Source organism: Myotis brandtii, unplaced genomic scaffold, assembly GCF_000412655.1.
Source record: "Myotis brandtii unplaced genomic scaffold, ASM41265v1 scaffold320, whole genome shotgun sequence".
Classification (NCBI taxonomy): domain Eukaryota; kingdom Metazoa; phylum Chordata; class Mammalia; order Chiroptera; family Vespertilionidae; genus Myotis; species Myotis brandtii.
The window spans coordinates 2,451,731-2,461,470 of NW_005362270.1; the positions used below are offsets into that span (position 1 = coordinate 2,451,731).

Consider the following 9,740-nt stretch of genomic DNA (forward strand, 5'->3'; position numbering starts at 1 on the left):
GCCTCCTGCACATCCCCCACTGGGGATGTGCCCGCAACCCAGGTACATGCCCCTGACCGGAATCGAACCCGGGACCCTTCAGTCCGCAGGCCGACGCTCCATCCACTGAGCCAAACCGGTTTCGGCCCTTCCACCCCTTTAACTTGCTCTAATCATCTCTGTCTGCTGCCTGCCTTCTTAGATATATCACCTTGAATGCCTCTTTTTACCTAGGTCTCTGGATTACTGGTCTGGTTTTGAACGGAGCACCAATTTTTTTTTTTACATTCACCTTTTGATAAAGAGATCTTAAGCACATTGCCTTATTTACATAGTACTGGAAAACTCGAAGGATCAGACCAAAACCCAGCCTGATGTAAGCTCCTCGATCGCTGCTGCCTTCATAATAATTAGAAGCAGAAAATACACTAATAACCTTCTCATCATGTCAAATTCCATACCCTTCAGACTTATGTTCATGAAACCTAATGAACATCTTCCACTGGCATTTATTGAGAAATACAATAAGTATTGGGAGGCAATATCTGGTCCAAAATAGCAGCCCCCCTTCTCAGCATGTGTTTGGATGCAGCCTCTTCTGCCTCTGGGATCACGCCACACAATACTGAAAACCTGTTCCCGCCACTCGTGCTTTGTTAACGGTTCAGAAAGGGATCCATCTGTTCTGACTCCCTGAGGTATATCTACTTTATTTCTCTTCAGGTCAGTATCCTGGTCTCCATCTATTGGAATTAGTGACATCAGCACATATTTCATTTTATTTCTAGATGGTGAAGTAAATTCAAATCTTTGGAGTTTGATACCCAATCATGTGTGACCAAGACTTCATTGTCAATGATTGTATGAATTGGGAACCAGGCATAGACTTCTTCCAAGATTTATAACACCCCCACCCCCCATGTAGCTTATATTTATGTACGACTTCTTTTGTGAAGCTGAATCTCATATTTGTCAAAAAGTCTTGATGGTTCCCTCTGTTCAACTCCAGGTCACCAGGATAGACAAGAAAAGTCACAAACAGGATCATTAGGATTTCTACGAAGTTTTTCCTCCATCTAAAAAATCACCATTAAAAACATATGGATTCTTCCCTGAGGGGAAACTATTCTTGTAGAAGATGAAACAGAGATAATCTAGTTTCCCATGTAGATCATCACAAATTGCTAACTGTTTAGAGGGGCAAGTTTTTATTTTTTAATTATTTTTTTTCAATTATAGTTTATATTCAGTGTTATACTCTATTAGTTTCAGATGTATAGCAAAGAGGTTAGAAAATAATATGCTTGACAGAGAGGTCGCCCCTGCTGCTTCAGGTAACCCACCAGGCCCCATTCATATTTATCACAATCTTATTGACTATAATCCCTATGCTGTAATCTCCATCTCTGTGGCTATTCTGTAACTACCAATTTGTAATGCTTAATCCCTTCACCTTTTTCACCCAGGCCCCTAACCCACCTCCCTCTGACAACTTTTAGTATTTCTCTGTATCTAGGAGTCTGATTCTAGTGTGTTTTTTATTTTGTTCATTAGATTCCACATGTAAGTGAAATCACATGGTATTTGCCTTTCTCTGTCTTATTTCACTTAGCATAATACCCTCTAGGTTCGTCAATGCTGTCCCAAAAGGTAAGATTTCATTCCTTTATACAGCTGAGTAGTAGTCCACTGTGTATAGGTACCACAGCTATTTTTATCTACTCATTTATTGATGGGCACTTGGGTTGCTTCCATATTTTTGCTATTGTAAATAATGCTGCAATGAACAGAGGGGTGCAAATATCCTTTTGAATTAGTGTTTCAGGTTTCTTTGCTTTTATTTTCGGAAGTGGAATTGCTGGGTCATAAAGCAATTCCATTATTTATTTTTTGAGGAACCGCCACACTGTTTTCCATAGTGGTGGTACCAATCTGCATTCTGGAGGGATATGTTTGATGTGAGTAAAATTCAGCATTTGTTTTAGGACTTTCTTGGTTTCCAATAGCATTTCTAAGACATAATAAGCATGAAGAATCTTTGTTCCTTGAAGGACTCAATAAGTAAATCAGTATCAGTAGATGTGAGTAGAAATTACAGCCAAGGGCCACTATAGGAGTCTGGGACACCTATCAGCCCCACGTAGTCCTGTCTGTCCTTGTTTTCCTGGTGTAACTAAACAGCAGACTTACTAATTCTGAATCTTTCTCACTTTTATTGTGTAGTTTTCCAACATGAAGGAAAAGAAGTTGGAGAGCTGCAGTTGGCCTTGTTCACTGGCATATTTGATGGACTGGAAGATGGTGAGTGCATAGTGTTGTCTTATCTTCAGCCGAGTGCTGTAACCTTGGTGCCAGTTCTGGATGATCAATGCAGATCTTAGTGCATTCTCAGATTTCTTGCTTTTTATTGAAGATGATGCCCACGTCTTCTAGATTTTGTACATTCAAAAAAGCTTCGATTTCTTATTCCAAGATGGTTTGAAGAATGCCTCCCTTATGCCTGCCTGGCGTGGCTCAGTGGTTGAGCATCAACCTACAAATCAGGAGGTCATGGTTTGATTCTGGTCAGGGCATATGCCATGGTTGCAGGCTCAATCCCCAGGAGGGGGTGTGCAGGCGGCAACTGATTAATGATTCTCTCTCATCATTGATGTTTCTATCTTTTTCTCCCTCTCCATTTTTCTCTGAAATCAATAATAATAAAAAAAAGAATGCCTCCCTTTATGTTGTCGCAACTTTTTGGGTGCTAAGAACATTTAACATGTTGTCTGGCCTCTTAAACATTTTTAAAAAGTGTATTGACACTGTATTGTTAACTATAGGCATGATATTGTAAAGCAGATCTCTAGAACTTATCTTGCATAACTGAAACTTTATACCCATTGAATATCTCAATTTTCCCCTCCTCTCAGCCCCTGACAACCACAATTCTACTTCTATGAGATTGATTATTTTAGATACCTCATGTCAGGGCAGTATATCTTTATAAGGGCATATTTATATTTGATGAGAATCAATTTGTTGCAATTATTTGAACTTACATGACAAATTAATTTGTGTGTAACTAAAATCCAACAATTCTGAGCCCATCATTGTCTATTTCCATTATTTAAGTCCCATATGGTCAAAGTCATAGTTATTTTAACATAGTTTTGAGCAATGCTCATTAAAGAACTAATTCTTGGTTGATTACATGCTGAGTATTAGATTATTTATATCAATATTTTCATGAGATAATATTGTTTATAGATAGAGAAATGAGGTTCAGAGAGATTAAATAATGTGTTGAAGGTCACACAGCTACCAAGTGTATCAGCTGGAACACATACCCAGGCTAGATCACTCCAAGGCAAGAACCAAAGCTCTTACCACCCAAATCTATGTTGCTGGAAGTTTGAGTTATTGGCATAGAAGGCTCTTAATTACATGTGCAGAAAATAAACTGGCGGACATTAGGCAGGTGTGGCCATAAACGCTGCTTTGTTTCAGTGGATTTAATTGTCTCCTGCTATGGCTTGATTGGCTGTGAACACACTGATAGAAAGTAATCAAGGAGCTGAATGCTTCATAGGGTCTCCACCAGGCCAGCAGAGAAGTGAATGTGTCCTTTGTTTTTAATAGGCCACATATTTCTCTCTTGTTCCCTAGGAGGCAATTGGAAGAGACATGCTGATAGCTCCCCTTGGGGCATTAACCGGAATCAGATTAGTGAAGTGAAGCTTAACTTGGTCATTGTATTCCCAGTTCACAAAAAAACAGGAAATGAATGGTAGTGGGAACAGACATATTTTCTAATTCATCAAACCTTACAAATTGTATTATTGCAATATATTCATTATAGTAATTACTTCATGGGCTTAGTAATATAAAAGTATCACTTCAGATAAATTCCCATTTTTCTGCTGTGGTTCTTTTTAAGGCAAGTCTTTTCTACTATAATGAATATATTAATAACCAACATGGACCCCTCCCCTTGCCTAGATTACTGATTCCTCAGTGACAGAGTCCCATGATCTACGTTTAGTTTGTGCCTTAGAGGTGATAAGCGCAGCTTCCCTGTCTGTGGGGCATGGATGACCTCTATGAAAGTGAAGTGTGCACACCCTCGTGAACTCTGGCCATATGTTTTGAGTGTCTTATAATCATGACGTAATTTTCAAGACATCATTTGAGGAGTCAAAGAAAGAAATAATAACTATCCCATATGCTCTTTTAACATTTTTTTTCCTGAGATAAAGTAAGAGAGGTTGAAAATATCTTAAATCAGAAAAGATACTTATGGGCAATAGGAATCCTTGGTTTGGGGATACTTCCATTCTGGGGGTTTAGAGTTGTTTCATGGAGGATCAAAGTGCAACTGTAAGTAAACGTCTAAGGTTCCGTGTAAACAGAGGCCTGAAAAGAGAAACAAGACAGGCTTTTAGTGTTTCAGTGCACTGTGTTTTTCTCATAATCCACTAAATTACGAATTTAATGAAGTTTTTCAGATACCTAGGAAGTCAAATGAGAGTTGTGTATTTTCAGTTGAATTATGCAGCTTGACTATTGACATGTACAATACTTAATTTATTGCTGCTTACACAGTTATGGACAATCAGTGTAAATGAGCAATGAATTTGGCTGCATTTTCAAAGCAATAGCCTCACTTGGGAATATGAACAATAAATGGATGTGGCAGCTCTCCAAAGGGAAGAAACTTTTTTCATGGATATCCCATTTGATAGCATAACTATATATAACTATTTGGTTGAGCAACAATATGTTTTTATCTTCAGAGCTGTCATTATCTTCCTGGCCTGTGCTAGAATCTGTGGTTTCTGAAATAAATAAAATAGTCCTTTGATTTCAAAAAAGCCTATAGTCCTTTATTGTGTGTACCCTGAGGAAGAAGATACCTACTATGAAGTGCTTCTGGTGGCTAATTGGGTTCAAATTTAAAAAGCAGAACCCAGCAGTCATTTCTATATAGGGGCATCTCATGTAAACTGTACTGCACAGAAGAATCTGTACTGAACTGCCTGCCTGTACTGTGTTCCTGCCTTCTGAGCCAGCCCTTATAAAGGAGTTCCTGGAATCCTATTTTAACTAAGAGAACTGAGGCTTTCCCCATCTAATTGGAACTACACAACTTCAACCAATCAGAGTAACTCCATTCTGACCAATCAAGACAGTGCCTCTTTAAGCAATCGCACTGTATATTTGGAGTCCTCATTTGCATGAGGACAGACCAATCAGGAGTCAGGGGTAGGGACTTTTTTCTATATAAACCAGCTCCCCGCTGGCTTGGGGAGCACACTTTCCCTTTCCACTGAAAATTTAAGACTGTTTTCCTGACTGAGCTGAAACACCAAAGATGTCTTGCCAGTGCATAATGGAACAGACCAGCCCAGGCCAGCACAGTGCCAAGCAGACCAGCATGGAGCAGGGCCCGGCCTCAAGGCCACCTAGCCCAGGGCCACCTCCATAGCTAAGCTGTTTTCACAGTCTTTGCACTGAATAAAGTTTCCTTCTTCACCACACCATAAGTTGAGGATTCTTGTTGGTGCTGAATTGGTGCCAACAACCATTGGTTGAGGATTAGAAGGTTGAACTATTTATCTTTAGTAAGTTGAATTGTGTCTTATACCTATTATCATATCCAATGAATTAAGGTTCTGTATGATAAATTATTTTGTAAAGAAAATATTATTTTTGTAATAATAAGTTACTACAAATTGATCTTTTTGTATTCTTTTTCTTAATGTGGGGGCCTATCTCAACATATCTGCCTCTTAAAACAGGTGTTTCAGATAATAAGATGGGGGGACTTCAGGCTTTGTGAGCCTCCTGTCTTCTGGCTACTTATTTCCCACTTCTCCCCCTCTCAATCCTCCACTTCAGGGCTGCTTCCCTTACTGGTTCTCACACGGCTTGTTCTCACCTTCCTTAATAATTTTATCAGTATGTCTTTTTCACCCAGAATTTATTTACTCTGATAATACAATCTTTCATTGATTTTTAGGGTTTAGTCCAACTTCTTCCTTCTTAAAGCTTCCATACCCTTATCCAGAACTTCCTTTTATTCATTGAATTCTGGGAATAATGCCAGACCAATTAGCACTTTGTCAGTTTCTAGTGTTATAATAATATTAATGATAACAAAAACAAGAACAACTTCGATTAAGTGCTTAGTGGGTTCCAGTGTTACAACCACCTAACACACAGGCACTATTATTATCTTCATTTTATAGATGAGAACATTAAAGCCCAGTGGACTTTAGTAACTGAATCATGGCCGCAGAGCTGGATAGTGGTGGGGCTAGGAGTCAAACCCAGACTATAGGACTCCCAAGCCTGAGCTCCTGTTCACTGGTGTTTCTCGGTGTGTCCTTCTGGCCCAGTGCATTAGTTAGAGTCACCTATGTGGGTGCTGTTAAAAAATGCAGATTGCCGAAACCACCCCAGATCTGCTGTCGTGGAATCCTTGAGTCTAGATGTGGAGCCTGGGAATCTGCATCCTCAACATGCTTTCCAAGTGATTCTTATAAACTGTATTTTGAGAACTATTGCACACACTTTGCTGACTTTTCATTTTTATATTCACCTCTCTAATCAGACTGCAAACATTTTGAGGTCAGGGATTGTTATCAACTACATTCTGAATCCTAAAAATCCCAAAGTCTGCAATAGACATTTAGACATTTACTACCGGCCTACTCAGTACTTGCATTTTTGATGTAGGCAGCAAAATTAAATCTTCATTAACAACGGGAAAGATTCAATATGATGGAACTTCCAATCAAAGCATCTGGTAATAATGGAAGGCCCCACAGAGTTAGAACCCAGAGTTAGGACACAGTCTCATGAATACTCTAGGTTCTGACTGACACTCACTGCATCTTAATTTCCTGCTTCAGTTTGCCTGCCTTTAAAATTGAGGAGATTTTAATAATAAAGGAATAGAGATATTGGTCAGAGTTAATTATAGTTAGAATATAGAATTTTAAAAGTGATAAGACTAACATACCACCTAGAAATTTAAGATAAATGAAATTAGCTCATTATTGGAGTGGGTCCAGAAAAGCACTCTTACAATCCATTGTAACAAAACTTCCATATTAATTCAATTTAATAGATATTAAGGGGCCACACCAAACTGTCCTATATATTCTGACGGTCTTGGCAATTGTTGGACAAGCCACTAGAAGTCTGTCATTGTTGTGTAGTGACAAGGTCTTCTTGCCCACACCATCCAGTCCATTATTTAGATATCTTCCAATTCAGTCTCATAGTTTTAGAGATGAACTATGTAATCTCCCAAGGTCAAGCCAGATTTTTAATCCAGATCTTATTCCAGATTCAGTGTTCTCCCACTACTGCATACTGCTTCCTTTGTAACATGTCACTGGACATATGAGTAAGAGAATAGCCTAGGTAACATGCAAATAAGGCCAATAACAGAAAAGAGACTTATTTTATTTCTCATTTGTTTTTGCTAACCAATCTCTTATGTGGTATCAGCTCCCAAAGGACCATGATTACTGAATTAGTTATTTAAATTTTATCCATTTACACTCAAAATTATGAAATACGACCCTTTATTTTTAATCTGAATGCTAAGTATATCACTAGGCACTTGTTACCATTAAACTTGAACAATTGGCTAATGTCCAATTAATAATTTAAACCTTGTGGAATCCTGTGGGTTACTCTCCTACCTAAATGTGTTGCTAATTCTAATCAAAATTTTGTATAAGGAATAGTATTGGAAACAACAACAAATGGAAAATGTGAACATCATCCACGTACTCTGTTGAGGATGGAAAATGCCTAATATTTATTTAGAGATTCAATGAACTGAGGATAGACTATGCTACCTTTGTCTTTCTGGATGTCATTTGTTAAGCTTTTGCCGTGACATATCTGTCTGTTACCTGCCTGTAAATGTTTCTAGATATTTCCATAGAAATTTATTTATTATATTTAGATATTCAGTTAGATATTCCTGACAGGGGAGTTTAAACATTATAAAAATATATAATTAAGTAGTTTCTTAAGGATCTACGTACTCCAAAAAGCCTCTCTTCTCTTAGAGAAATCTTAGGATGAGTTAGCCAGTGTACACGCATTGCTGAAGCCCATCCAAATGGAAGATGAATTCGGCAGCCTCATTCCTTTAATGGCCTCCTGCCTGAAATAAAACTGGTGAGCAAACAGTACTTATCGTAGTGATGTTACCATTTCATATCACAGAGTGACCGCGTAGTGTCATAAACAGAGTCCAAAAGTGCTGACTTTTAAAGGCAGTTGATTTTTTTCACTTGCTACTGTTTTATAGCTTTGCATAAAATGCTAATGCCACGACATTTGTAGAACTATTAAATCATTTTAACGAAAGAGTAACAGTTATATAACTAATTCATTGGAGTGTATTTCCCTTGCAGAATTCTTTAGTAGTTGATTGTAATGGGAAGGAGGTTTTTTTTTTTTTTAGCTCCATAATTTTGTTCTCACATGGAACCAAATCCCATTATTTTAGTGTAGTTTGTTCCTAAGTCTAATGGAACCAAATCTATTGACAATTTGTTGTCCCAAATCTGGGCTCATTTGCCTCATGGCCCCCACTTAATTTGATCTATAATCTAGGCAAGCCAAGCCTGCTTTTATTGAGAAATATGGCGTTCTGCTTCCCTTTTAAAGGTTTAGGGGTAAATATATAGTCATGCATTTTCATTTACTGAAAAATGAGCTCAATTGCCATAACACTCAATCAAGGAAAATATTTGGGCTTTAACAATTATCTTGTGATCACATAAAAAGACAGCTGGGATTGATTCTTATCCTGGGGCCCCATTCAGCATATGCTGTCAAAACAGGGCCTCTGTAAGAGGAAATGGCTGAAAATTCTTGGAGACATTAAGCACTGTGAACAGCAGAATCAGATCTGCACTCCCAAATAGATCACCACTGTACAAACTGCAGCTTTCTCATGGAGGAGAAATGATTCTTGTCTCTCTCTATCTGCGTTCTCTCTGTCTTTCCAGACAAAAGTCCCATCCCCATCTACACTAATAAAAGAGAAACATGGTAATTGGCGTACGACCGCTACCCTTTTCATTGGCTAATCAGTGAGTATATGCAAATTAACTGTCAGCCAAGATGGCAGCCGGCAGCCAGGCACTGAAGCGAGCAGGGAGGCTTGCTTGCTGCAGACTCCAACGTTCACCGCCTCACTTGCCGGCCTCTCAGTTGCAACTCTAAGCAACTATATACTATGTTGCAAATAAGAAGCTAAACAAAACCCCAGAAAAGGGCTTCCATTCAGCCGGGCTCGGACCGCAACATTGTATCTATGTTTTCAGCAGCGAGGCCCCAGAGCTAAAGCTGGCCCAAAAAAAAAAAAAAAAAAAGAGAAGAAAACAAGGAGCGGTTGGAAGCTTTAGTCACTCGCCAGCCGGAAAACAGCCCTCAGCCCCTCACCCAGACTGGCCAGGCACCCCAGTGGGGACCCCCACCCTGATCCAGGACACCCTTCAGGGCAAACCAGCCAGCCCCTACCCATGCACCAGGCCTCTATCCTATATAGTAAAAGGGTAATATGCCTCCCAGCACCGGGATCAGCGGAGCAGCGAGGCTCCCGGCACCGGGATCAGCATGACAGGGGGCAGCGCCCAAACCCCCTGATCGCCCTGCGGCTCTGTGTGTGACAGGGGGCGGGGCCACAACCTCCCTATCCGCCCTACTCTGTTCGTGACAGGGGAAGGCACCCCAACACCCTGATC

General features: G+C 39.5%; 1 pseudogene; it reads right to left on the reverse strand.

Annotated features, from left to right (window-relative positions):
• The window catches only part of LOC102243189, a 42,659-nt pseudogene that overhangs the window by 9,763 nt on the left and 23,156 nt on the right, over nucleotides 1–9,740 (reverse strand).